The 26606-nt window shown below is 35.4% G+C and overlaps 1 long non-coding RNA gene across 4 annotated transcripts in view; it reads right to left on the reverse strand.

The window, feature by feature from the left end:
- Nucleotides 1-26606, reverse strand: part of LOC119143593 — a 63662-nt gene that overhangs the window by 17435 nt on the left and 19621 nt on the right. For 3 of the 4 annotated variants that reach the window (XR_005102751.1, XR_005102750.1, XR_005102748.1), the window contains exons 2-4: nt 7085-7149; nt 2866-2976; nt 507-617 (exon numbers count right to left, since the gene is read on the reverse strand). This is a non-coding gene — a long non-coding RNA (uncharacterized LOC119143593). Of the gene's footprint in view, nt 1-506; nt 618-2865; nt 2977-7084; nt 7150-9646; nt 9725-26606 lie in introns of those variants that run through there. The other variant, XR_005102749.1, reaches the window with a different exon arrangement.

The following is a 26606-nucleotide window of genomic DNA, read 5'->3' on the forward strand; positions in this document are numbered from 1 at the left end:
TAATAGATATAGGATCATAATTATAAAACAATTTTATCTTAACTGTAGATTGATAGCCTGGATATCTAATGTGATTAAGATTAAGCATTCTTTTATATTATACAAATAAATTTAATATATTTATAAACTTATTATACTTATAAAATAATTATATTTATAAAAATAAATGTAAAAACTTTTCATTCATTAGAGGCAAACAGAACACAGATTGTTTTTATTCATATAATATTTAGGCAAAGCATATGTATGTGTGCACTTGAGGTTTTGTATGTACTACTCTGTGCATATGTGTATAAACAAAAACCTGCACAAACTCATTGAATGTCTTCATCACCTTTACAAATACTAATGAAACTGAAAATAAACTCACTAGATTTCCCCAGAAAGATACTTTTTTATTCATCCTTGAAGTAAACCAAAACAAAACAACATAAAATGCAGACCCAGTCTTGAAAACACTTTCTTTTTCCAAAACTCTTGGAAAAGGGGTGAATTTAGCAACTTACCCAAATGACAAAAGGATGGATCCAAGCCCATTAGAGTCAGAAAGATTCTTTCCATTAACTAAAATTGGTTTTGGATGAGACCCACGGCGCACATGTTTTTAGTGATTTGTACTAAAAGTTTGAAAGGAATTACAGCAACACATTAAAATTGCGTACTGAAAATGTGTTTTTGTGCTATACTAAAAATAGCTGCTAGATCCTCTTTAAAAAGAGAGCTCATCAAGGTTGTTGAATAACCAGAGTAATAGCTGTCCAGATGCCATAATGAGATTTATGTAAAATATGGTGTGGGCAGAAATTATAATTGCTTTTTTTTGTTGTTGTCACAGAAGAGAAGTTTTCATTTTTCAATTTTCAGCCTTGTGAAGTTCAGTCAGCTGGCAGAGATTACAGTTTAACTCCAGGCTATCACTACCTATATGGCAAATGTATATATAAAAAATGTATGCACATCTGGTAGCAGAATTTTCAAGCCTTAGCCTTTTATCAGATGATACAAATATTTCTGTGATATGGGTCATGAAATTTCAGAGTTATGAGCACTAAATGCTTTTCTGTTTTAAACTTTGTATTTCAGACAAATGATACTGTCTTTCAATATTAATTAAAAACAAAAAAGTCACCTGAAAGATAATTCTTTAAATAAAGTGCATGTTTTTGACAGTGATTGGAAGAAAATAACCTAACTAAGCTGAACTGATAGTGACATAATTCACAGTATGGGGAAAAAAAATAGCACAGCCACAGTGTTTTATACCAGCTGTGTACCTCCTTAGAGAAACTGAAGCATTCTTGTGGTGAAGAGATGCATGCAAAATATGTTTCAGCAGCTCTCAGGCTGGTTGATCTAGTATCTTATCAAATACCTCCTGCTTATCATAAAGATGCCTCTAGCTTCACATCAGCCTTATTACAATCTTGATCATTTATATTTGGAAATTTCAGATTGCTTTACTTCACAGTTCAGAGGCTTGCAAAACCTCTTCCCTGAAGGAAGGCTGAGAGAGTTGGGATTGTTCAGCCTGGAGAAGAGAAGGTTCCAGGAAGACCTTGTTGCAGCCTTTCAATATTTAAAGGGGGTGGGGCATGGGTGGGTGTATAAGAAAGACAGAGAGACACCTGTACTGACAAGGCAAGGGAGAATGGTTTTAAACTGAAAGGTAATAGGTTTAGATTGGACATCAAGAAGACAGTTTTTATGAAGAGTATGGTGAGACATTGGCACAGGTTTCCCAGAGAAGCTGTGGATGCTCCATCCCTGGAAGTGTTCAAGGTCAGGTTGAACAGGACTTTGAGTAACTTGGTCTAGTGAAAAATGTTCCTGCTCATGGCAGAGGGCTGGAAGATGATCCTCAAAAGTCCCTTCTGTATCAAATCATTCTGTGGTTTTGTGATTCTGTGATAGCTAAAACTGACGTCTAAGCCTTCTCTGTCTGACCTATAGAATCTTTTATGGGGATCCTTCCTCTACTGTTTTGTATACTTATTTATACAGTGTGGTTGCAAGCTTGAAGGTAAACAATTTCTTGTAAAAAAGCTTATATAAGTAGTAGAGAAAATTGTGTACAAAATGACATATCACATGAGAAGAAATTAAAAGGGCTAAATCATTGCTGACATAGAAGTTGAAGTTCCACCTCAACAGCATTGAAACTGTTTACTTTTTTATATTGTACATTTTTTTCCTTCACTCTCAATACATTACCCAGTCTTTGGATAAAAAAGTTGTTAAAATATCATCTCGTATAATAGCATCTCTGTAGTACAGGCAGCCCAGCAGGAGCAAGCATTTCTGGTAGGAATCCACAGATGAATCAGAAAAATGTAGGAATGTTAGAATTTTTCAAGGCACAGAATTCTATGGTAGTGCTGGGGTATACACTTACAACTTCTTACCAATGCTCTTTCTCTTTAGCACTGTAACAAATACAAGTCACTGCTATCTACATGAGAAATTTTATATTTAGCACTGAAAAGCAAATGTAGTGTTGGAAAAAGTAATTGCATTTCAATTTTTTTCTTATGCATTATCAGTAGAATTAAGGACCCTTTTCCATGCATGATACCAAGCTCTCTACTAATTAATGTTGATATAAATCCAGTGTGGACATGCACATGTGTGCACACACACTCACACTCAGCTGCTTAATATCACATATTTTGTGTTTTGGAAACATAAGTTACTGTCTGATCAACATAATCTTCTTTCTGATGGTACCACATGGAAAAGGCAGAGAGTGAAGCAAGGGCGGAGGGGCAAGGAGTGAGGGGGGTAGAGGGAGAAAGAGAGAAAGATTGTAGGACAGGAAGGCAGAAAGAAGGGAGAAAGGGAGAGGGAAAGTCTTTTTCAAGGTCTTACCTGTATGGGATTGTATGGAGGACAGTTTAGAACAAAATATTCACCAGCCTTTCCTTAGTGGTGAGAAGTTTTCTGACACAACTGCAGCATTTGCAGTGGATGGAGGATAGGCTGAGTGGCGAGAAAATATCATTACAGACTATTTAAGGTCTTTGTAACCGTTAGATTTCTGAGTTCAGATAAATTGTATGATTCAGAAGCAGTGAAGCCACAATGTTGTTATAATCCTCATCAAAAATCGGTTGCTGAAATCTTCATATACAGGCATGAATGCATAGGGCTATGATGTTATATATCTTGCAAACACTTTTTTTAAAAAAGTAAAAACTTAAAAAGAACAGTGATGTTTAATGTAAACATTACTGTTAATATTTTGGTATCTGTATCGTAGCAGTTCTCCACAGCCCAAGTTATGTTGGAGCCCATTCAGGGAAGTTTAATAAAAGATATTCCTTGCTTCCATTTCTTCACTGGGTGTTTTACTCTGTTAGTAGTGTTACCGTATCTGGGTAACAGACAAGCTTTGTCTTAAGTCCAAATAATGTATATAAGATACTGAGAAAATAAATATTATAAAAAATAAATAAAATTATTACTAAAATGTGATCTGGGAAAATATTTTCACATTAGATGATGTTCTTCAGAAGGTCTGCCCAAAGTCAGAGTGATAAATCTCTTTGCTATGGGACAGTACCTTTAACTTCCTTTTTGCCAATCCTTACCACGCAGTGCACTTTTGTTATGGAGAAATAAGTATATTTGGGGTAAATGCAGAAAAGATTGTTTTGGCAAAAAACTTTCAAATTATGGGATGAAAGTCTGTGTGCAATAGTTTATTAAGGTATGTGTACTTCTATATTTTATCTTAATTTAATGAAGAAGTAGATTCCAGGACAGTGCAAAGCTTGCAGTTCTCATAAATGTTCTTCAAAAATTAACCAGTAGGGAACCCCTAAATTGAATCTGATAAACAGCATTTGAAATTACATTTTCAGACTGTTCAGCAACAAATTCTTTTTAATTGTTTATAGTGACCTTGCTTTTCCAATAAAAAAATCCTCTTACAATGCATAATGTTTCCCTGAATAGAAAAGACTTAATTAGGCTTAATTTGCACAATCAGGAATCATAAACAGATTATAATTTGCATTGCAAAACTGTGGCGCACCATTAAGGTTACATTTGGTATGGTAGTTATAAGAAGTTGTATTCAATAAATATGTTCAGCCTAAGGTCAAACAGTATAATGAAAATATAAATCCTTATCTGAAAATGTAATTGTTTTTTTTCCTGGATATTACTGTCCGCTGTAGAAACGCTGCAGAGATAGAGCTCATTCCATGTATATATAATCGATACTTTAACCTGTTATTACATAACCATTTTGAAGAACCCTATGATTGAAATCTTTTTTTGGCTTATTACATAGAATTATTAACAGTCCCCTCAGTCAGTCACTTTTGGTGGGATCAAGGCTTAAGGAAGAAAAAATAATTTGTTTATAGTGAGTCAAACCTAACATGAAATCCATTTATCCATTGGTAACTGTCACTATACTTGTTTTACATGTTTACTGTTGTCAGATAAAAATATTTCAAGTAGCATGAAAATATTTTTGATAAACAATATACTTAGAAAATTTCCTCTTTTTAATTATAGTACATATACTCAAAATAGTCCTAATTATTTGTTAATTGGAAACAGAGTTGGTAGACAAGCAATCTTGTTATACTTCTTTGTTTATCAACTTTTTGTATTCTGCAGGGGAGAGGGAAGGGCAAAATACATAACGTTGTCAAATACTACTTCAAACATGAAAGTTGTATGAAAAAAATGACTGATAAGTGACTCAGCACCTTCACCTGAAAAAGTGCTGAAATTTTTCTCATCTTTAAATCTGAATAACAGAAAATGCTTTGATGGTACACAGAATGATGATCATCAGTGAAGGAATCAAGAAAGAGTCTCAACAGACATGCTTATGCATGAGGGCAGCTACAGCAAGGTATCTCACCACCTCACAACCTCATGTTTACTTTGAAGGAGCTCTTTTGAGAATGTTAAAAAAAATAAAAATACTGAGTTTCTACTGGATAAAGATTCCCTCTGGTGATCCATAGTGTGAATGGAGATAATAGGGATCTCTAGTCATACTTTCTGGATCTGCACCCAAAACAACCACTGAGCCTGTCAGCCAGTAAGGAAGAGAAAGAGGTTGTAATGAGATTTAGAGGAGTTGGTCTCTGAAATCTTTTGCCCTTCACCTGTCAGTCCTAAGAATTAGAGACTATAGGAAAACAAAATTGCTTAGGTTATGAGAACTGGTTTTCCCATTACTACTGAAAACATTTAGTTCCACTTGAAAAATACCTGAATATATATTCAACTAGATCTGAGTTTTGTCCAGCAAAACACTGCCTATTCAATATGTAGAGGATTCTGCATTCATCAGAAGCTGAAAAATAGACAAGTCTTGGTTGCAGTTATGCCATGCTGATTTAATGTAAAGTGTGATAGCTTCAGATATGTTTTCAGTAATATGCATTCAATCCCACAGAAGTATGTTATATTTATTCATAGCAGAATAGTAGATGTTGCTGTATTGTGTTAGCTTGAATGGATATATGTTGAGTGGAAATATACATTGGATGTTCAAGTACTTCTGACTGGAAAAAGCTGGAGTTGAGAAACAAATGTATTGATGTAAGTGAAGAAGCATTGACTCTGAGAAAAAGTTACTGTTTCTATAAATATATGTTTTGAAATAAAACATATTTATATATGCAACTATAATTCTATCAGTTGCAAAGTACTGTCATTAATTTCAGAAGCAATTGACAATGCATTATTCAGCAAAATGACATAGATTTCAGTGTGCATTGCATGTATTTCCCTGAAATTGTACTGTGTTGAAAAAGAAAACAAACACAAATCCATCTTGAACATTTCCAGTCTCAAAAGCTTTGTGCTAACCATGTGCAGATGAACCCTGTCAGTCTTCATTAAATCATGAGGATTTATTTTGGGTTCTTTAATTTTTAGTTGTCTTTATTTACATTTCTGAGACTTCCGTTTCAGTAATTGATGAGCTGCCCCTCATTCACAGCTCTTTGATTTCTAATTGATGCACATCATTCACAGCTATGGCTTTGCTTGAATTAACTCCATAAGCCATGTTTTAAAGACTAACTCTTCCAAACCTTCATTAGACTTGAAAAGATTACTTCCCCTCCCCCCAGTTTTGTTCTGTTGTTATCTGGGGGTGGAGGACATAATTCCTTTTCTTATTATTATTTTTTTTCCCTTTTTTCTTTTTTTCCTAAGAAATGGCATAGTTTTCATGTGGATTGCCATTTTTCACAGTTCATTAGAACCTGAATAAATTTCCTTTTCCTTGGAAGTTAGCAGAATTCATACAGAAATATTGTCTTCTGTTTCAAACTTAGTTTCTAAGATTGGTTGGTTGTTTGTTTTTTTTTTATAAAACACAGATTTCTGTTTGCCTTTTTCTTAGTGGGAGCTTCATCTCTTACTATGGAATTATCCACTAGGAAAACATTATTATAATAAATAATGACTGACTTCTTCCTAAGCCAATAATATTTGTAATTCCATGGGGACTCTATGAGTTCCAAAGGCAAAAAATCATATTGTAAGGGATTTTATGTTAAATAACAATTTTTAAAATGAATGTTTACATTTTTAAACTTGAAAATATTTTGATAAAATATTTTAATTGATTTTTTCAAATGCTATCACATTTTTTCTCCACCTCATGTCCCATTGGAAAACCAATTTCTGTGGTCTCCAATTTCCTAGATTACTAGCTTTCAACTCCCAAGATATACTGCTTGATATCTTATCTCCTGACTCCTTTATATACTCAGTTGCTGACAGTTTATATGATCCCCGTATCTTGTCTCTTTCTACTGTTTCTTTGCCTTTCTGCAAGCTGCTTACTTAGCTACCTCAAGAAAACTGCTTAAGCCAGAGGGACAGCACAATCCCCTCCCTTGCAATGAACTCAGTTCTTGGACAAGAGTCCTGACAAAAATAGATGGGAGCACTCAGTTACACTATATTTCAGTCCTCCATGGTTAGAAATTCCTGCGGGTAAGTAAAACTCTCAAATATAATAGAATAGATTATCAGTATGTTGAACTTCGGTAGTGGATTTTATATAACTACCCTAAGGAACAGGTGGATTTTATATACTTACCCTAAGGAGCAGTAGAACAGGTTTATTAAGCACTGTGCCATATGCAGAGAAACTGAATAGCAGCCCTAGAAAGTGACATTAGTAGCACTTACTTAGATGATCTCGGAACTAAGATGATAATCTCAGTTTAGTCCTGTTTCAGGCAGATGGGAATCCTCAATTTGCTGACTACTAACTGGTGTCAAGAGATGCAAATAGAGCTTGTATATAGAAGCAAAAAAAACCCCAAAACATTGAAATGAAAAAATAATATTTCAGATCATATATCTATAATTAAAATATGCTTTGTTGGGGAAGTTTGAAGAACATTAAGGCAGAGGTTGCAGTGTATTCCTCTTACCGACTTGTTTAGGTTCTCCTTAAGCACAAATCTCAAGAATGGACTAGAATCGTAATCACAGAGTTGAAAACTGGTGGGAGTGAACAAAACAATTTTCTATACTAGTCTCTATATTTCAGATTAAAAAAAAAAAAGCAGTATTCTTTGGATAACATGGTAACGACTGGATTTTTTTTTTTTTGGCTTATTTCCATGAAGATAAAGTTAAAGGAAATGTAAAGTAAAACAAAAGAATAAAAAAAAAACCAAAACAAACCAACAACAAACAAACAAACAAACAAAAAGGAATACAAAGTAATAGCATTTCAATTTGCAATAAAATTCACCTGAGAAATTCCTCCTGCTCATTCTATCTGTTAAAAGTACAAATGGCATGCTGAACTTGTTTAAAATCTCAGTGGAAAAAATAATGTTTATGAAGATACAGAGGATAACAAGGTTTTTAAGACAGGGGACACTTTCACTTACCTGTGTAACTACGTATGTTTGAAACAGAAATAAAAATTACATCAAAAAAATTACAGCAGTGATGAAAAAATATTATGAAATATAACATTGTATGCATACAAGTACCCGTATCAAATAGCTGGTCAAAACATCAGCTAGTTGTAGATTGTTTGTTCAGTTAACTGTAAATATTTAAACAAGAAAAAGATGATACTGACAAAAGGTGAATATGGGAAATTATTTTCCCTTGCCATCAAACAGATTTATAGTATAAATAATTTCAAGCTCTTCTAGAACATTTGAAATAGTTGTGCTCTTTTGTTACTAAAGAGAACAAGAAAATACCTTGCTGGCCATAACTAGTAGCACACTGGTGATGTTATTCAGATAGGATGACATAGACAAATTCTTCTGATTGCAATGAGGGACTTCAAAAGTGAGACCACTGTCAGATTTGTGTCAGAAGCTTTGGCCTGTAGAGACACCTTTTGCTCCCCTTCTCCCAGAGACAATTTACATAAAGTAGAGCAGTTCCAATGCAAAGAACTGAAAGTTCATCACTTCCTCAAAAAAGAACTAGGTCTCACTACAAGCAGGAAAGCTAAGTTCAAGTATCACTCCTGACTGTGGCAGGTGTTTGATTCTGGATTTGACTGGAATTTATTAAGTACTAGACTACTGCTTTTACTGAAAAATTGCTGGAAGTGAGATCCTTTTGCCAATTAAAATTATGCTCAAATTAGTATATTCCCACAAAAAGAATACTTGGGGGAAGCTCTCATTTTCCATCAGTGTGTATGTAACAGTACAATTTCCAAATAATTCTGATTAAGATAATAAAAATTTGGGACTTATATCCTCTGCTTAATTTGTACATAATTAATTTTATACCTGTGCCTCTGGAGCTACTACTGTTCATCTTACCAGGTCACATTTCTTACCATTATTAGGGTTCTCTTTCTGTGGGTCCTTGAGAACACAGAAACCTGGAATTAAGATTTTTTTGGTGTTTTTAGGAGGTCTTATGAAGTGTAGGGTACAGTGTTTGGAAAACTGAACAGATTTGATTTCAACAAAATGGGAAAACTTTTGAAGAAAAACTCAGCTCAAAACGTATTCTTCGAATGATAGTATGCTGCATATATAGCTTCCAAAATTTGATCTTAGGTTTTCCATCGGAAAATTTTTGTCTTGGTTCACAAAGAACTCTGAAAGAAATGCTTAACATGGCAACATAAGAACAATTGCTTGTAAGGACCTACAGACTTTGATTTCAAAAGGGAGAGATAAATTCCATGTGAAGAAAACATTTGGACCATATATATAAATCACACACAGGAGTTATACTGTTTCTATTACTGTTTTAACAGCATATTCTTTGATAAGTCCATTCTGCATTACTTAAGACACATAACAGGACAATGTCTATCGCTACCTGTTCCTAAGCTTCTAACAGCATTTTTATTATTGTTTTTTGGCGTTAGGTAGAATAATTTTGATAGGTTCACAAATAGAATCCCCTCTTAGATTTTTGGAGAATATGCAATACGTTTTACTTTTTTAAGAGCCAAATGAGGTTCTGTATAGGTACATAAGAATAATAGCAGTAATTATTAATTAATGTAAATAAAATAATAGCAATGGAAGTACAAAGGGGACAGTGATACAATAGCAGTTGAGTATTAAAGTAATAAGTCACAGAACTCCAGTTTCCTGAACTCTGGAGAGAAATTCGGAGGTTTGCTACAGTCTCATAACAAACCCTGAAGTCATACCTGATAAGGATTCAAAATTGCCCTCCTGGGAGAAATAAGCCTGTGGTAGCTATGTGTTCAATGTCCTCCCTGTGCCCTAGAAGACATGTAAAAGGCCACGTGACTGAGAATGGTTTGAAGGTCTGCTAGCATGGCAATTTTTATCATGGCATAGCCGTCCTGTGCACAAATTACTTCTGAGACTGTGTGCTGCTAAGGAGCTTTGCTCATTCTGAGTCACAGATGATGTGTGGCACACTTTCTGCACTGTAAGTAAATATGTAGTCCAGCAACTTCTGAGCAATCTGTGGAATGTGCAAAAGACTTCACTTTCGGGAAGTTTCCATTTGTTATGTAGGAGTTTTACAACTATAAAGGGTAACTGTCAAGGAGTCAGCAAGTCTAAAGAGATTGAAATTCACTGTCATAAATCTGTCTTTCAGAAGTTGAGTGCCTTGTGGTAAGAGGAAATGTAATGAAACTTTTTTTTTTGTTATTAAAAGTTTGGGAAGTCCCCAGTATTTGTAAGTATTCCTAAGTGGTACTGCTTTGATTTCATCAGTTCTTGCTCTTTCAGCAGTGCACATTGTTGGTCAAGCACATTCCTACATATGTACATATGAAGGCATTATACTGTGCTGAACTAAAATATCTTTATACAGTTAAAAAACATCCCTATAAGTATGCAGTAGTGTAAGAAATTTATCTTAAAGGTAACATCATTCCAAGTTTCCAAAGTAGTTTCCACATAAAAACTGATGACAACCAAAACAACAAAAATCAGAATGAAATGTCTGTAGAAAATAACACAGGGGAAGAAATGTAGGCTGGCAGTGAAATTTTCAAAAAAACAGTAGAACAAAGGATCACATTCAAAATAAACATAATCTGTGGTTTTGTTAAAAGCAGAGTGGGAGCTCACCATCTGCTTTGTATTATTTTAATAGCTGGCTTTTATTCCATTGTATTTTGGATTGGGCAGATAATGATCTGTATTTTGACTTCTTGATTTCTTTCTTTCCACATTAATTCTTCCCTCCCTGGACTACTTCCCATTACAAAACTAAAAACTAAAAGATACATACATACACATATATATATATATATATAAACTTAGCATTTTCTGTAACCTAATAGTGAGCAGACTGAAATGTCCATAATGCAGCTGCCCTGGAAGCTTGTTCCTGTTGCATTCTTTGCCTAGAAGACACCTGTTCAGCAATTATATGGCCAGCAGTACATTAGCAACATTGCCTTCTGGATTTCAGGTGTTTGAATTTGTAGGGAGAAGGTCATTACATTACCATTTCTCTCCATCTGGCCCTAAGAAACCAAAGTGTACATGAGCCACTGAGACTGCTCACTTCAGAATATGTCTCTCTGTCCATTTATCATTGAACAGCACATGACACACTTCCTGAATTTTTAAGGTGCTAGCTATTATGAATTCCTATGTAAAAGGCTTATTGTTCTCTCTAAAAATAGTACTGCTTCAAGTAAATCAATTTACTCTTGAGTGTGCATGCACATTAATAAAAGTACCTCCAAATTCCTGTGTGTACACTCCATTTGCTTGCTTGTTTTTACTGTAACTTAAAGAAAAATGTTCCATGGAGAAAGGGGATTTAGACCTGGAGTTTTACATTGCTTGCTGACGTCAGTCAGACAGTAGAAAGGTTGGTAGCAAATATTTCAGTGTAGACAGCCATGAAGCACATGAGACAGATATTCCCAGACACTTCCCTGCTAAACATGAGTGGGGTATTTCTGCCTACCTTTCTTTATTGAACTTGTTGGTTTGTAAGACATATTAGTTCAAAGGGTAAAAAAAAAGGAGATGTGTTTTAATGTTAGCAAACCATGTTAGCGTAGCATTTTTTTAATAAATTCATTGAGAGATAATCATTAAGAAGGAAGAAAAACTACTTAAACCACAGCTTTTTTACTGGAAATCTGCTGGCAGCTTTCCACCGGGCAATCCAGCAGTGAATCTGAAAGATTTTTATTATCCTTACAACTGCCCAAGTATCTCCCACTGTTTCTGTGCAAATCCAGATAACAGCTAAGCAGACTACTATAGCTGTGCCTTGTGTGTACTAAAAATAGAAAATTTTCCATGGGGAGAAATTAAACAGGCACAAGTTACAAATAAGTAGTTGGTTTTAATGAATTATCTTGGCTGAAAATCAGATTAATATTTTTGACCCTTTGGATAGAAGGGCATTGAAGCAGCTTGTAAAGATGTAAGGAAGTTTATACTCAGAATTAATGTATTTATGGATATTGCTGTGTGATGTATTTGGCTACAGCAGACAGGGACTCAAACCCAATAATGCAGAACATCCTTTACAGTCTTATCTTCTTACGGAGTCAATAAACAGAGAAGACTAATTTCACTGTGCTGATGCTTTCAAAGGGAAAGGTTTGGCCTACAGAACCTAGCTATCTGTTCTCACTGATTCCGCAGAACCACAGGATTGTTGAGGTTGGAAAGCACCTCTGAAGGTCATCATATCAAACCTTGCTCAAGCAAAGCCACATAGATCAGCCTGCCTGAGTCCATTTTCAGCTGGCTTTTGAATATGTCGAAGGATGGAGATTTCACAGCCTCTTAAGGCAATCACTCAGCATCACAGTAAAGAAGTATTTCTTTGTATTCAAACAGAACTTCCCATGTTTTCTATGTACCCATTGCCTCTTGTACTGCCAAGGATGCTAGTAACTGTTGAAATGCAAAAATTTAGTAACAGATGTTAATCGGGATAATCTTTATGCAGAATAATAATCCTGTATAGAGTTATTTGTAAAATATTTCTCCTTCTTCCTTTTCATATCTCTATTTTACAAATATATGCATAAAATTAGAAGTTGTCTTCTCTTATATAAATATTAAAATACAAATATAGCGATACAAAATGTTTTGCTGTTGATGTGTGATGGTTTAACCCCAGTAGGCAACCTAGCATCACCCAGCAGCTCTCTGACTCCACCCCTGTGGGATGGGGGACAGAATAAGAAGGGTAAATCAGAAAAATCATAACTTAAGATTAAGACAGTTAAGATAAAGGTAAGTAAAGCAAAAGCTGCACATGCAAGCAAAGCAAAATAAGGAATTCATGCACTACTTCCCAGCGGCAGGCAGGTGTTCTGTCACCTCAAAAAAAGCCTTGCTCTATCACACCGACCAGTTACTTGGGAAGACAAATGCAGCAGCTTTGAACATGTCCCCTTACTCTCTATTTGTTCCATCATTTATTGCTGAGCATGACATTATATAATATGGAATATCCTTTTGGTCAGTTGGGGTCAGCTGTCCTGGCTGTGTCATCTCCCAGCTTTTGTGCATCCTCAGCCTACCTGCTGACAGGGCAGTGTGAGAGGCAGAACAGGCCGTAATGCTGCACAAGTACTGCTCACCAATACATAAATCATCTCTAGTGTTATCAGCTCTGTTAAGGTCACAAATCCAAAACATGGAACCTTACAACCTACTATGAAGAAAACTATCTCAGCCAAAACCAGAAAGCAGAAAGTGGGATCATATTGCTGTGGCAAGCAAGTCTTGGAAATTCTTGAAGTTTGTGGGAGATAATGTCTTCTCAGAAGTACTCAGTGAGCCAACTAGGAAAGACACCATTCTAGACTTGTTTTTTGCGACTAGAGAGTGACTCATGGGGGATGTGAATGGTAGGTGGCTGTCTTGGCCTCAGTGATCGTGAAATAGTTGTGTTTAACATTTTTGCTGTAATGAGAAAAAAAGATAGCAGAGTTGCTACCCTGGACTTCAGGAGACCAAAATTTAAGCTATTCAGGGAGTTATTTAGCAGAGCACACTGGGAGGTGGCTTTTGAGAGCTTAGGAGTCCGCAGGTGCTGGTCACTCTTTAAGAACCACCTTTTAGAAGCAGGAGCAGCAATTCCACTCTGTCATAAGTCAAGCAACCATGGCAGAAGGCCGGCTTAGCTGAACAGGGAACACCTCAAGGAGCTCAGGAGGAAAAGAAATTGTATCACTTCTGGAAGCAAGGCCAGGCTTTGCAGGAGGATTACAGAGCTGTGGTTCATTTACGCAGGGAGAAGACAAGAAAGGCCAAATCTCATTTAGAGTTGAAACTGTCCAACGTTGTGTCAGATAACAAGAAAGACTTTTTTTGAAGTATGTTAATATCAAGAGGAGATTTGAATAAAACATTGGACCAATACTTATTGAAGATGGTCATCTGACTAATAGGGATGAAGAACAAGCAGAGGAATTCAACAGCATTCAACATACTTTTTGCCTCAGCCTTTGGTAATACTGGTAGAGCTTGGGCTGCCTGGTGCCCTGAGTCAGGGGACCATGAGTGTGGGAGCAGTGACTTTCCATTTGTGGACACTGAAATTGTCAGGGATCAGCTGTTTCAGAAGAATGATCACAAGTCCACAGAGCCTGGTGGGATTCACTGCAGAGTTCTGAAGGAGTCAGAGGATGTTATGGCAGGATGCTTCTTGACCATCTACCAAAGGTCTTGGGAGTCTGGGGAGGTCCCTCCTGACTGGAATCCAGCCAGTGTTATTCCAATGCACAAAAAACATGTGAGGGAAGACCCAGGGAACTACAGACCTGTTAGTCTAACCTCAGTTCATGAGAAAATTACGGTCAAGGTTTTACTGGGTACTACTGAAAGGCATTTAAAGAATAATGCAAGCGTCAAGCACAGTGAACGTGTGTTCACAGAGGGATAGTGGATGAAGGGAAGGGGATGGACACAGTTTTCCTGGATTTTAGTGAGGTATTTGATACTGTCCCTCACAGCATCCTTCTGGACAAGGTGTCCAGCTGTGTGATGAGCAGGTTCATGGTGTGCTGAGTTAAGAACTGGCTGAAGATCAAAGCTCAAAGGGTTGTAGTGAATGGGGCTACATTTGGCTGGTGACCAGTCACCAGCAGTGTTCCTCAGGGATCAGTTCCAGGGCCAGTTCCCTTCAATATTTCTATCAATGATGTGGACACAGGAGTTGAATTCACCATTAGCAAGTTTGCTAATGATACCAAACTGGGAGGTGCTGTTCACTCTCTTGAGGGACAAGATGCCTTGCAGAGGGATCCAGATTGATTGGGCCATTGGACAATGATTAACAAGTCCAAATGCCAATTCCGCACCTGTGACAGAGTAATGCTGGGCACAGACATAAACTGGGGGAGGAGTGGCTGGAGAGCTGCCCTGCAGAAAGGGATCTGGGGGTGCTGGTGGACAGCAGGATCAATAGGAGCCAGCTGTGTGCCCTGGCAGCCACGAAGGCATCCTGCATCCTGGGGGGCATCAAACACAGTATAACCAGCTGGTCAGAAGAGGCGATTATCCTGCTGTATTCAGTGTTGGTTTGGCCTCACCTTGAGTACTGGGTGCAAAAAATTAAGAAGGATGTGCAGACCTTTGAATGAGTCAAGTGGAGGGCAAGAAAGCTACTGAAAGGAATGGAAGGCATGACCTATGAGGAGAAGCTAGAGGACTTTGGAGCTGTCTAGTTTGGAGAGAGGGAGGCTGAGGGGTGAGCTTGTTGCTCTCTACAGCTTCCTGAGGGGCGGAAGTGGAGAGGGAGGTGCTGATCTCTTCTCCCTGGTGTCCACCGACAACACTTATAGGAATCATCCAACAATGCATTGGGAGAAGTTCAGACTATAGGGAAGTTTTTTACTGACATAGCGTAGTCAAACAGTGGAACAGTCTTTCTAGAAAGGTGGCCAACTCCCCAAGCCTGTCAGTGTTTAAGAGGCATTTGGACAATTCCCTTAATAATATGATGTAACTTTTGGTCAGCCGTGAAGTTTTCAGGCAGTTGGACTAAATAATCATTGTAGGTCCCTTCTAACTGAAATAGTCTATTCTATTCTGTTCTGTTCTATTCTACATAAAAGCCTTAGCTTTTTGCTTTTTCCTTTTTCCTTTTTGCTTTTTTTTTCCTCTTTTATTTATTTTCCCTTCTTTATGTTTTCCTTTCTCTTCATTATTCCCTTGGTGTGGTATTATTATTGTTGTTGTTGTTGTTGTTGTTGTTATCCTCTTTTGTCATTTAGCATTGTATCCCTGCTCGTGTAGTATTCAGGTGCTCTGTAAACTAATTGAGGTTTTCTCAAAATCAGATGTGCTGAAGAAAATGTAAGTTCATTGTCACAAGACATGTAGCAATGGAATATTCTCTTTTGATGTCTGGGGAGGTATAACATTCATTTAGTTCTTAAAGCAAGGTGGAATGAGTCCAGATATTTCAGAATTCTGACATCAATCTGATAAGTTTTGGGACATACTTAAGATCATATGCTCTTTTAATCATGTATAGTTTATATGAAAGAGATCACTTACTATGTTAGTTTTGATTTTGTATTTTTAAACTAATTTTTTTTTTCCTCAAAGAAATTCAGAATAATGATATATATTAACAAGACAGCAAAAATTTTTAGAATTTTAATTCCAGGAGGAACGGATCCACTTCACAACAAACCAATAGTTTTGAAAAATAAATGGGGAACACAAAACAAAACAGAAGTTCACCTCTTTATCTGCTGAGGTGTTTATCTTCTGTCAACAAAACAAGATCAGTCTCTTCAGTAAAAATCGTGAAAATGTAATGGAACTAAATAATGAATAGAAATGCTGTATTTTCATCATGTTGTGACCAAGTCTTTTCTTGATGTACTTTTTTTCTTATCTATGTGTATTAGGTTTACATTGACCTATCTGTACTGCTAAACACTCTGGCTGTATCTTGGCAAGATGCAGGTAGACATGAAAAAGGATATGAGTCATTCAAAGTGAAAAAAAAAAAACCAAGGAAGAAGTAAGAGAACAGTAAATGGAAATAGAAAGGAGCTGATGTGATGTGAATTAATGTAAGATCACTTTGGCATCTGTGTAGCATGATTTAGTGCAGTCAATACAGAATCCACTTTGGGAAGTACTGGAACAGTAACCAAAAAAATGCCAACAAAATTTGCTTTACACAGCAAAGTAATCAGGATGTAAAAGACAGAGGCTTACAACTTATAGGGTTTCAGCTCTGTAAAAGATATACGTTAGTGAGGGTGACCAGAATGTTACTGGTTTTAGTGTGTGCTCATCTGTTTTTTTTTCTTATTTTGTAGTTGAATTCAAAAGACATAAATAGGAGAAACTTTAGCTGAACCATTTGCCTGACGTTACCTGACACTGATGAGGTTCAATTACTGAAAGCTTGAATTAGGTTATTGAATTATGTTAATTTTGCACTAGTTTAATTTGATATAAAATAAAAAAAAAATATTTGATATTGCTTAGCTGTGACTATTTTGAATGATGAATTGTTTACATTTATAGTGACTAGGTCTTGTGATTTTCTTTATTTCATAATATGCAATGGAATAAAAACTGCATATGACATACTTGAAAAATAAATAATTCAATCATAACATTTTGAATTATTTAAAATGGTTAGTTAAACATATTTCCATTTCAGTATCTTTCTTTGTGTTGCCATTTATAACATAATGCAAATGCTAAGGTATCAAAATAATTTGTAAATTAAAGTCTCCTTTCCCTAAAATATCTCACTTAAAAATGAAATGTGTTTTACATTCTAGCAGCTGCATTCTTTAAAGTTGCTCAAGACTTAATTTATAAAGGTGTGTGTGAGAGTATAATTTAATATGACAATGAATTCTGACTTTTGTTTTAATTACAAATGCTTACGTAAATCCATCACAGCTTTCTAAATGCGGCCATTGCAGAAAAATTTTGTAAATATAGAATATATGGGAATTTTGAAGTGGCTGGAATAATGTAAAAAGAAAGATATTTCATAAGATGATGACCAGAAGTCAAATATTTTCTCAAAAAACCCCTTATTTTTAGGGTTTTTTTAAATACATAAATGTAGAGTAACTAAAGTAGAATTAGTTGACATAATTTACTTAGGTTTTGAACATGCAGGCTGTAACTAACATAGTCAAAGGGGTGAGAAGCAAAGTATTTTCATAGAGTAAAAATGGTCAGAAAACCAGAAATGAATAAAGGATCAGTTTGGATCATGTATAAAACAGACAACCAAGCTTTATGTCTTTTAAGAAAACCACAGCCTTAGAAATATTTGTTTAGTTAAGTCTTTGCCAGAGACTGATCATATATCAATTTCAACCAAAAAAAACCTTCACCCAGAGCTTTCAGGTCTAGGCAGGGGTAAAAAGGGAACACCTCATATTCAGTTGCAAAATTTGATAAAAAAGTTATTTGGAGTATATGGCATATTTTACAGGTGCCTGGCAAGATTCTAATGTTCAGAACCTAGCCAAAACGCTACAGGAATGAAAAAAATGCCATCTGTGTGTTATAGCTTCATTTTCCTTTTATAACTTGTGTGCTGGATTACAGGGTATGAAATCCATGTAGATGGGGTTTCCATCTACAAATGAAGAGAGATTTCAGATTTTAGTATGTTGTTGTTAACTTGTGGGTTCTCTGTGTTCAGATGGAAGGAGCAATTCAGCCATGAGAAAGCTTAGATCTCAATTTACACTTCAGTTCCTACTCTAGCCTCATTTGCTTCCTGGACAGCCAGGGCAGGGAGAAGGCAGGGCAGGAGGCTGGCAGGGTTGGACTGGAGAGGTGGAGAGACAGAAGCACTGGGGGGGTCTGGTTTTGTCTCTGGGAGGCTGGCTGGTCAGACAGGTCTTCAGAAGACTTAAAACACAAAAAGGAGTATCTTTCACTCTTCTTAAACAAAATTAGAAGCTCTATGCTTATTTTAACAAATAATGCAAAGACATGATAGTGCTTAGTACAGTAAAGTATGAGCTGTGATACATCAGTATTTCCGATGCTTTCACTTCTAAAAGTATAAAACCCACAAATTCCTCAGCCTTTATATGTAATCTCAAATACTGACTTCTTTTAATATCCTTCAGTTCCATTTAATGCAAAGAGTGATGAAACCAGTAAATATTGTGATACATTTTTATGGCATTCATAATCTTCCTCACTTGTCTGTGCATTAGATCCCGTATATGCAGCTGAATACTAAACTAAATCCAAAACACCCCTATGATTGAGTACTTTAATCTTGCACTTTTAACTGCTCTATTTGTTGAAACTATTTTTAATTCTTCAAACCTTTATCTAATTTTGTTTTGTTTTGTTTTGTTTTGTTTTTCCCAGAAAGCAATCTCTTACAAGAATTCACTTTGGCACTAAAAATTTTGTACAAAAATGTACTCTGGCACTATCACCTTCTTAAATTTAATACAGGGGTTTCCTCACAATTACCATTTGAAGTCAAAGCTGCTATACCAGTGTTTTAGCAATGAGGTCCATTCTTTTTACAAAAAGAGAAAATCCAACAATATATGTATCTAAATATATCTATGCACACTATTTCCACTGCCTGATGTGTTTATTCTACCATAAAAGCAAAAAGATGGAAGTAATCTTTTCATTACTTGTTGCTTATTTTGCTGTTTAACTCGTCAAATGTGCTTCTTAACTTTTCATCAATGAAATTTCAAGTCCAGTCCTCCGTACTCTTTTCATACTTGATCCAGATATAGATTTTTATAACCATTCCCTTTTTGTTGCTAAGAATTCTGGCCTTTCAGTGGGCTCTGGACCCACCATAGTACAATCTAAATGTCTCAATAGTAATATGTATTTGACACTCAAATAAGATTCCACTTTGATCCTATAAATGTGTTGCTGTTTATTCTCACAGTCTTACATGCACCCATGCACTAACTAGACATTTACCAAAGTCTTACCAAACTGCTGGTTTTGACTTGTGAGGAATCCTGTCTTATCAGATCTTTAGCCCAGATTTGCTGTAAAAAGCTTTTTTGAAAAGGTCAGAGTGAGCAAAAAAACCCATCAGATCTGGGGCCACAACAGCAATAGGAATTATTGTTGCCTGTAGGTTTTAACAGCTGTGTTACATAACCAGTTTAGCCTGTTGCTTAATAATTAGACATTCATTTGGGAGACAGAAGCTGGAAGTCTGAACTTTGTCAGACTGAAAAGAAAACTGAAGCCTCCCATATCTTAAGTGAGTACTATAAACATGGTCTATTAAAGAAAAAAGAAAAATAGCACCCTTTCCTTGCTTATAATAGAAAGAGTACAATTCGATTTTATAATAATATGTAGCCCGTCATATTATAGCCAGATCTTACATCCAGGCAATTTAAATCATGCTGTCCACTGAGGTAAAACTAACTTTGCTGAGATCCTGGAGCAGTGCAAGGCCAATTCTTAATACCTCATTATTGAGCAAGTTCTTAGGTTTGAAAGCATTTTGGATAAGGAAAATTATTTTATTTGGTGGTCACTGTAGCAAGTCCATGATCCTTCAGATAAGATAAAACAGATTTTATACCAGTGAACAAAAGTAACTTAATTTAATCAAAATTAAACAGTAAAAAAGGTATTTACAAACAAGATTTTTTTTATTAAATACACCTTAATAAAGAAATGTTTGTGTAAGCCAGACTTTCAGAACTTGTTACTAATTCCTTTGCACAGATAGAATGCCATCTAGTCTTTCATGAATTGCATTGAAAGTATATTCAGAACATTTTGTATTTTACACAAGCTATTTAACAGTTATTCCTCCATTTAGGGAAAATAGTATTTTAAATGTTGAAATTATGACTTTCCTAACACATTTTTCTTTTACATTTTTCTGCAGGTATTGCATCCGAAGGAAATGTAAAATAATATACTATTTATTTCTATTTTGACACAGTCTAATAAATCATATTTTCATAATAAATAAAATAATTTAAAAGTTAACTGAAAAAGTCAGGTGAGAAAAGCACAGTAAAACTATAATAATATATATTATATTATGTATATATTACTATATACTACATATAGTATATAATAATAATAATACATTTTATATAATAATATATAATATATATTATTATATACTATATATATCTGTGTGTGTGTATATATATATGTATATAATATAATAATAACACCTGTACTTAATATTATGTAATTGTATGGTATGGTCAGTACCATACCAAATTTTTTTTTGGTTCACTGTTCAACTCAGAAAAAAAGTTGGGGTCAAATCTGAAGAAGTTTTTACTTCTTCAGTACTTTACTTTTACATGCATTTCATTTGACACCTTCTCCCTGCAATGCAGATTTCTGTTTCCTCTGCTTTTCTACCGCATTAAAGAAAGAAAACATGATACTTTAGACAAAATGTTACACACTTTTGTTTTATATCATCCAAATGCATTTTTAAAATATGACTCTCTTCAATACATTATTTCTTGCTTGTCTTGTGATTTTTTTTTTTTTTTTTAATTTATTTTTTACTGTCATTACATGTAACTGGAACAATTCAACACTCACCAGTGAATGACTCAGGTGACTATAGATTTTCTGAGTAAAAGATTCAACATTAAAAATCTTAGACTTGGTCTTGAACTGATGCAGGCAGAATTAACTCTGATCCTCCTGACACAGTTTTAATGGAAGTGAAAGAGGTAATTACTAGAATTCTGAATAGTATTAATATTAGTATTTTAATATTGGGGTTTATTTAATAGCTTGTTTTTAATAGCTCACATGTATTATCTTGCTTTCATTATCATTATCTTGTTTATTACCTTTCTGCTTTCTAGCAAAGGTAGAAGTTAGGCATTCCAGACACAGACATACTTCCTAAGAAGTCAAACCCGTGACCTGGGTTGTCTAAAAAATCCTTTTGTCCATCAGGTCCTATAACAAAGCAGGAACACAAAATGGGTTTTCAGGTGGAAGGCAGCAGATTTTGTGGCATTAAGCCACTGCAGGCATGTGACACTGATCATGTCTGAAGAGAGATGTATCACTGTGCTTGGAAAAGCTGAGATGTCGTAATTGTGAGACCAGGGCAGGAGAGGAGACTAGAAGGAAGAATAAAGCTTCGTAAAACCATCGAATGTGTCTGATGTTTAAATATATTTTGATTTGTGACACGAGATGTGTGTGTACCACAGGTGAGACTGGGGTGTGGAGCTTTCATTATAATTTACTTAGCAATGTGGAGGACTCACCTAGTTTAAGTCCCTTTTATCCTTCAGAGGAACTACTCATTAATTACAGTGCCTCCTTAAACAGTTGTTGTTTGTACAACTACAGGAAAGGTCTTCCAGCAGCAAGTCATCTACCTGTACATTTAGCACCATGTAAGCTTACCTGGGAGTGCTGTATCTTCCTCTCTTGCCAAACTGTATAAACAGAGCTGTGATCTTATAAGACTCTAGCTGCCTGAATCACCCAGTTCATCGGAGCCTCAGGAATGTTGAGGTAGTCATTACACGGCTGAGTAAACCGACTGTGAGGCATGCAAGGTCACATCCACTGGTTCACTCTCTTCAGATGTCTCTGGTATTTTTAACCAGTGAGCTAAGTGAGAATTCAATGTATCCTGAGCATGCAGTGAGGGAAGATACTGAGAGAGCTATCAGCATTGATCAGTTCTAGCAGAAATGTAGGCCACTTACCAACACATCTGAAAATAACAGCCAACCTGAGTGTAAAGCACTAGAAATATGCTAAAGAATGTTTCACATGTTTATTGGCAGGTTGTTGAGGCTATCCAAATAAAACATAAATTAAATGTACTTATTCACCTCGTCCTGTTCAAAGTAATTTTGGATACAGGGCAGAATAGCTAGAATGGCAGTTATTAAAGCCCTGATATTTGCTTCTAACCAACTTGAAAAATACACCATTAAATCTGGATGTGTAAGGATACCTTTTCTTAGCTCTGTTCATCAGATACTTACTTAGGACCTGAGCTTCCAAAGGGGTCATTAAAGTTGTCAACAAATTCACCTTTATTTGCTAAGGTAGCAAGAGCTAGTTTTGGGCTTTGACTGCAATTAAGCAAATGACTTCAGTATATGTTATAGGAATGTATTTATACGGTCAGAGTACTTCATACCTGTAGAAATGGAAAATAATAGAACTGCTATCTGGAGCATTACAATGAGAAGTTAGAGAGGGTGGGATAATGTTATCTCATATTGTCCGTATTGATTCAATATGCAATTCTATAAATGAAATGTAAGATTGGAAAAATGTTCAATTAAAAACTGATGAAGGAACTAAAATAATCAATCCCATATTAAAGATTTACAGTCTGTCTCTTTGTAGCTGATTATAGGATCTCATAAATGTAAGTTATGAATGCAATGGTTAGGTACAGTACCCCTGGATTTCCGAGCCAGAGTATGCTGTCAAGTTTGCATTTCCTCTTATCCTAAGAAGAGTCACAGGTATCTTAGGGGAAAAAAAAAAAAAAAAAAAAAAAAAAAAAAAAAAAAAGACCTGTCTGTGCAAGATAAATCCTCCAACTTTGCTCTGGCTAAAATGAATTTGCGCCTCCAATCAGATAGTGATGCCACTACTGAGGTAAGCAATCACCAGTAAATTACACTTGTAAATTGTGTTGCAAAAATGATGGGCACTCATCTGAAAATTTACTGGAATGGTTTTATGCAGCTATTATAGCCTCCTCAGTTCTTCATGGCTGTTTGTTACATGAAATGTCATAGTCTTGTATTATGACAGCCTCTATATTAAAGTTACCTAACACTTACCAATACAGAGAAACATGAAGTGGCTTTATTGTTCTTTTTCCTCTCAATGAATATTGACATCATATATGACACCAGGGCTTCAAACTGAAAATTTTTAAGGGAAAAGTGACTTCTATTTCATGAGAATCTCTTTAAGTTTCATGGAGTTTTAAACTGTCAGAAAATGTCATTTTGTGCCTGTGGTTTCTGTAATATGACTTGTTGGGTTTCAGGTTTAGCAGTGAGCCAGAGCCCCTACAGCTGCTCTGGGGCTGTGCCCATAGCATCTCACAGCAACATTTTAGAACAGTCACACTCTGCACAAAACGCATCTTCTTATCGAAAAGCAGAAGAGGTGTGACCTGTAGTCTTTGAACATTTTCAGGCAACCATGCCTTTCTTACTGCATCCACTTTAATTTAATAATTTCTAATCTCAGAATTTACAATCCTCCTTCTTTAATGGAAAGTCACTGATGTGATTGTCATGTTCTGCATTTTATGGCTATCTTTCCATCAGTTAATGGAAAGCTTTATGTAAATGTCAAATATTATGATTAAAAGATCTTCTGGATACAGAAAGTGGCACACATGAGGAATCAAGCAACTTTGACTTTTTCTATATTTATTTCAATGACTCAAATTTCAAGTGCAAAATTCTCTTAACACAGGGACCAAAAAAATTAATCTCAATGAGGAAAACAGTCAGCTCTGCCAGTGATTTCTCAAGAAGATCTATGATATCTTTAACCGTTTTGGCTGCACAGATATGCTACTCAGATTTAATAGAAGCATTGTGTAGTGCAGACCTTTCTAAGGACAGATTGACGGGGGACAAAAAATAAAAGACTGATTCATAAATTCAGATATTGAGCTGGTGAATCAATGGTTTTTAATATAAATAATAATTATATAACCTACTCACTCTTAATAAACCTCAGAAATGTTTTAAGCAAATAAGCATATAAGACTAAAGTTATGTCTTTCTTATCCGGCCATGAAAAGAGGAACATGGCTAGTGCTTTGGCCATGTGTGCTACTGGGCAGGCAAAATTACATGAAAGCTTTATTCACATGTTCCTTGTTTCATCCAGTTCATAGGGTGAACTGTATTAAATGAGTAAATCAAGATTATTTTTTTTTAATTAATGAAACTTCTACTTACTGAAGATGTGCACCACAGCACTGGAAGCTGTGAAGTGTGAAGCTGAGGTAGAGAAATGGACAGAAGAAAAAAAATGGATGGCTTAATCAAGTAAATATTCCTATTTTACCCTTATTTATTCTGAATTTTGCTGGCAAGTTCTTTTTTAAAGTAAGTCATTTAAATCCAGATATTTGCAGATGACAGTTAACTAGTTTTTGCTTTCAAAAACACTGACTAGAACTAAATAAGAAATGGAATACCTTTCACAACAGTCTTCAAGATTTTGCATTTTTTTTTATTTGGATTAAGAGGGAAACTTAAGCATACCAAATTCCCCAAAAAAATATTGAAAAGAGGACTGGAACTGAAGCAAAACATGTGAGTTTCTCAACTTTTTTTTTCCCCCTAATATATTGTATCTGAAAAAAAATTATACCAAATTTTCTATAACAAAAAAATAGCTTTCAGGAAATTTCATTGTTTGCTCCAAAACAATAACTGATGCCTGGGGGAATTGTCATATCCAACTGCTTAGTAAAAGAGGCAATGTAGTCTAGATAATGAGGACATTCTTAGGAAAAGAAGATTAAAGCTGTGTGAATAATAACATGATTTTAACTATTAAATTAAATAATTAAAAATAAAGATAGAAAAGGGAGGGAGGAATGGGCAGTGGTTGTTTGAAAATAAATTTATCTACTCATTTGGCATCATGGGAGATTTTGAAAAGCAAATTGCTACTTTCTGGTTTTCTGATCTGAAAAATAAATGAATTATCTCCTATGCATTCATGTTGCAAAGACAAAAATTTGTTATCTCTTTTGAACAAACAAGGTTTTCTATGGATATCTTAAGTGTAATGACTGAATGACATGCTTTGAAATACGCAAGAATACATAGCATCATAAGGATATGTATTTTAAAATACCTTTATTTTTCCAAATCTTTCCAAATATTGTTTATTTTCCTAATTTCTGTCCATCCTACTGGTTCTATTGAGTTATCCTCATTCATGTGGAATTCTTTAAGAATGCAAAGGTTTTATGTCTGGAATTATGTTTATCAGCTGATATTGAGAATTAAAATTATTGAGTACTGTGCATATTTTCAACTCCAAAACTTTGCAAGCCTGCATGTCTTTTAACAAATATTGTAATACGTGACTGTACTATTCTGTTACACTATAAAAGACACTTTATTAATGTTTCATTTATTTAATATAAGTACAAATCATTACTGTTAATGTTTAATAATGTATGATTTAATAATGAAATATGAGACACAATTAAGCAAAAGACAAAAAACATCAGCCTTTTTTACATGAAAAATTCACAAAGTTCGATTGGACTTTATTGCTGAAGAACATTGTGTAGAAGCTTTGATGCCTAGACTCATTCATTTTTCTTTCTTTCTTATTTTTCTTCAGATAAACTGAAGATATCCCTGACTAATCTAGTGGTCTTCTATGATGGAGTGACTGCATCCGCGAACAAATGAACAGCTATGGATGTGATCTGCGTGGACCTCTGTAAGGGCTTTGATACTGTCCCCCACAACATTCTTGCTACTGAAGTGGAAAGATAGGGGTTTGAGGAATCAACTCTTAGATGGATAAGGAAATGGCTAGATGGTTACATACAAAGAGTTACAGTGAATGTTTCAGCGTCTAAGTGAAAATCAGTAAGAGGTGTTGTCCCTCAAGGGTCTGCACTGAAACTAATACTATAATAGTATCTTCATCAATGACATTGACAGCAGAAATGTATTCCCCCTCAGCAAATTTGTAGATTCCCCTAAACTGAGTGGTGCAGTTGATTTGTTAAAGGATATGGATACCATCCAGAGGGAGCTTGAAAGGCTTGAGGAGTGGGCCTGTGAAGTTCAGCAAGGCTAAGTGCAAGGTCCTGCACCTGGATTGAGACAATCCCCAGTATCAGTGCAGACTGAGGAATGAATGAATTGAGAACTGTCCCACGGAGAAAGCTTTGGTGATATTGATGGATGAAAAATTAGACCTGAGTTGGCAATGCACATTTGCAGCCAGAAAGCCAATTGTACCCTGGGCTGCATCAAAAGAAGTTTGGCCAGCAAGTCAAGTGAAGTGATTCTCCCCTGTCCTGGTTTCAGCTGGGATAGAGTTAATTTTCTTCTTAGTAGTTGGTGCAGTGCTGTGTTTGGGATTTGATGTGAGAACAATGCTGATAACAGATGTTTGTAGTGGTTGATAAGTAATGTTTATACTAAGTCAAGG

The sequence above is a fragment of the Falco rusticolus genome, chromosome 2 (genome assembly GCF_015220075.1).
Source record: "Falco rusticolus isolate bFalRus1 chromosome 2, bFalRus1.pri, whole genome shotgun sequence".
Taxonomy (NCBI): Eukaryota; Metazoa; Chordata; class Aves; order Falconiformes; family Falconidae; genus Falco; species Falco rusticolus.